General features: G+C 41.1%; 1 non-coding gene across 1 annotated transcript; it reads left to right on the top strand.

The window, feature by feature from the left end:
- Positions 1–680: 680 nt before the first annotated feature.
- Positions 681–843, top strand: LOC121290991. Its single transcript, XR_005945925.1, has one exon. It is a non-coding gene; the product is annotated as a U1 spliceosomal RNA (small nuclear RNA).
- Positions 844–3888: the final 3045 nt, after the last annotated feature.

The raw sequence follows: 3888 nt of genomic DNA, 5'->3' as shown, positions 1-3888 counted from the left end.
TTTCAGGGTTAAATTCCATCTGCCACTTATCTGCCCATTTGACCATCCCGTCTATATCTTCCTGTAGCCCAAGACACTCAAACCTCACTGTTAACCACCCGGCCAATCTTTGTGTCATCCACAAATTTACTAATCCTACCATGCACATAATGTATGTCATTTATATAAATGATGAATAATAGGGGGACCCAGCACAGATCCCTGTGGTACGCCACTGGACACTGGCTTCCAGTCACTAAAGCAGCCTTCTGTCATTACCCTCTGTCTCCTACAACTAAGCCAAGTTAATTAAAATGTAAAATAGTTCAATTAAAATTCATCATTTAAAAGAAATGTTCATGGAATGTGGGGATCATTAGCCAGGTCAGCAATGATTGACCATCCCTGGTTGCCCCAAGAAAATGGTGGTGGGCCTTTTATGATTCACTGCAGTCAATGTGCAATTGATACAACTGAGTAGCTTTGTAGGCCAATTGAGAGGGGAATTAAGAGTCAGTTATTGTTGGTGTGGACCTGGAGTCACTTGTCAACCAAGGAAGTACAGTAGGTTTCCCTCCTTAAAGAACATTAGTGAACCAGTCGGGTCTCATATGAAAATCTGACAGCTTTGTGCTAAATTTTAAATTCCCAAAATGCTATAATGGGATTATTGATCGAGACCTCTGAAATATTATTCCGGTACAGTTTCCTGGCAGGGGAGAAACAATGATCGTGAAAATTGTGCTCCCAGGGTGAGGCTATGTCATTGCACGCCGGGTGTGCTGATGCCTGTGATGTCCCCGATGCAGGATACTCGACTGGAAAACTTTTGGTAGTGGGGGGCTGCATTCGCACTTTCCCCCGGAAAAAAAACAAATTAACTAAGCTCCTAAAGCTGCCTGCACTGTGCTGGATTCCTATGACATGGAAAGAAACCCACCACGGTATATTTAAAATTTTATCCCTATTGCTATTTATTTAAAAAAAAACTGGTCTTCTTCTGCTGAACAAAGAAAATTAAGACTGCTGTCACAAGTCATCTGATCATGAGGTTGTCCCACTGTCTGGGAGCGATCCCCAGGAGTTTCAAGGATAAAAAGAATTATTTTCTGAGTTTCTGAAATGTCAGACTTTGTTATGCTTAGAGAGCTACTAATAGATTCAAATCACAACTGGGACCGTTCAGACCAATTTCAAAAGGAACTATGGGGATGTCATTTGCATTTGACAGGCCAACCTTGTTAGTAGAGTCAGTGGGTCTGCTGAAACAATGACTTTGCAAATGCCAGACCCTGAACATAGAAGGCACAACTTTTAACAACTAATGACATAAAACATTATCAGTCCTGAAATCAGCCAATTCCAGATGTTGGATAAACACCCCCTTTGAAGTCACTGAGGCAAAGGAAAAGGTCACATGACCCAAGCCTCCAGCCTTTGGGGCAGTTTAATGTTCCATTTCTGGTCTTCACAGCCAGGCTGCTATTTTAACATTGGCTGGACAGGACTCCAGCAGCCAGGCTGGGTAAGCAATCTCGATCCCACAAAGCCTGTTTGTTTCTAAAAGTCTCTGATCAATGCCTGCCAAGTGGTCTAAACACAGAATAGCCCATTGTGCAGCAGCATCGTTTGTTTCAAGGATTTTCATATCGTTTAACCAGCCAGAAATACATTGAAACTGAACCCCACCATAAAGGAAACTCTCCCTGGACCCTGACTTTGGACTCTGGAACTCAGGTGAACTAATATTCATTTTTCTGTGGTCTTTATACTGCAAAACCCCTTTCCTCTATCCCCCTATTACTGTGTGAATGTACAGAGTGGGAAGTGGTGAACACTCCTTTTTTCAGATTTTAAATGTACAAGATAAACTAACCTTCCGATTTTGCTGTGAATTACTAGTATAATTGGATCACAAAAAATGAGAGATTGGGAACACATGCCTATTCTTTAAAAAAAAAACTCATTCAAAACATCTTCTGCTTATGGACATGTGGTGAAAGGAAATTGGTGCAGTTTGAACTGTCCTTCTGTCCGTAACAACTGCCAAAAAGATAATTTGGAAATTGGATAGCTAGGCTTAGGAACAGAAGCTTTACAAGCTTTCATGTTGTAGTAATCAAGGTTGCATGGAGGTTACTGTGTGTTCAATATCTTCTGAGATATTCACATGGATTCAAATTGTTACTGAGATGTACTCATGCAAGCACTGCCCCTGTCTAGAGCACCAAATTGATGTAGAGCTCCTTTCCTCACTTTTTGCTATATAGAGCCTGTCACTGATAAGCTTTTGAAAAGATCCAGTAGCTCTCCTAGCATGGGCTGGATTTTTCTCCATTATCCTCAATTTCCTTCTCTCTGCCCCCAATCTGTCCCATTGTCAATCGCAGCAAATAGCAACACCCAGCAAGATGCTCCATTTCCCTAGAAAGCACTGCTGATTTCACCAATGTTCAGGGCAGGGACAGAAGGCCCACTGACATCCCCATTGGAGTGGGAGAAACCAGTAGTGGGCAATTTTCCTTTCCAATAGGCCTCTATCCCTCACCTTTTTTAGGCCACAGCCTAGTCCCAAGTCTAAAGTTACAAAGCTCTTATACATTTTTAAAATCTTTTCCATTTTTTTCCTCCCCAGCAGCTGTGGGCTCCTTCCTAGTGGTGTGCCTCCTGCTGGGAGACTATCCTTCAAAGTAAATGGCCACAACAAGGAAAATGAGTAGGGTATCAGCAGGGTTCAGCATGAAAGATTGGAAGTGCTGCTTGACGCTTGTAGGGGGTATCCAGCCCTACTCTATTGTTCTCCTCATGCCTTCCTTTGTTTTAGTTCACAACGTTAAAAAGATTCTCCTACCAGCCTCCACTTCCCTAATTCCGATGAAAGGTTGCCAGCTGAAAGGGTAACGTGTCCATTCTCTTTCAGAAGCTGATGGGTTTGTGTGTATTTCTGTTTTGCTTCAGAATTGATGACTTTTTGTTTGAAAGCCAAATATTCCAGCTTTCTGACTTTATAGGTTTCTAATGCTTCCCATATTTTTAATCAAATTTGGGTACGTTTGTCCATGAACAGCAGATCTGTTTGTGCATTTTGTTCTTCCCAATTGTTTTTGGAAGTCAAAATGTCTCATTCCATTTCATTGCTCAGGTATCATTTAAAAATAATACACTCCAAGAGCTAAACAGTTTGTTACAACATTCAGACTGGTGAGAAATATGCTAGTAATTTCAAATATGCTAGTAATTTCAAATATGCTAGTAATTTCAAAGGATTCAATAATAGATTTCATCTACAGTGACACCCTGGACATTGATCCTTTAACAGTGTTTTCATTCTGAATATTGTCAAAAATAAGGTTGGCTCAAACAATGCCATACCAGCAACAGAGAGCATTCAAAAGCTTTTTGTGTGAGTCAGATAGGATTATTGCTGAAATAACAATTTGAACCCATGTGAAAATAATGATGTGCAGCTTTCTACCTCTTTGAGAATTACCCTGGTGTCAGAAGTTGAGCACACACAAATTCTTTCAGAAACAGCAATAGTGACATTTTTAGCAAAATAAATACAGACACACAAATTGCAGGTGGAAAGCATAAGAACATAAGAAATAAGAGAAGTTGGCCATAGAGTTTCTCCAGCTTGCTGTACCATTTAATATTATTATGACTGACCTGATCATGGCCTTACACTTCCCTGCCTGTTTCCCATAACCCTTGTGACCCTATAGTTCAAAAGCCTGTCTATCCCAGCCTTGAATATATTCATTGACTCAGCCTCCACAGCTCCCTGGGCAGAGAATTCCAAAGATGCCCCCCAAAGAAGAAATTCCTCCTCAGCTCCATCTTAAATGGGAGACCTCTTATTCTGAAACTATGTTCCCTAGTTCCAGATTGCCCCGAAGAGGAGAAGCA

This window comes from Carcharodon carcharias, chromosome 18 (assembly GCF_017639515.1).
Source record: "Carcharodon carcharias isolate sCarCar2 chromosome 18, sCarCar2.pri, whole genome shotgun sequence".
Taxonomy (NCBI): Eukaryota; Metazoa; Chordata; class Chondrichthyes; order Lamniformes; family Lamnidae; genus Carcharodon; species Carcharodon carcharias.
This window is presented reverse-complemented; position numbering and strand designations above follow the sequence as displayed.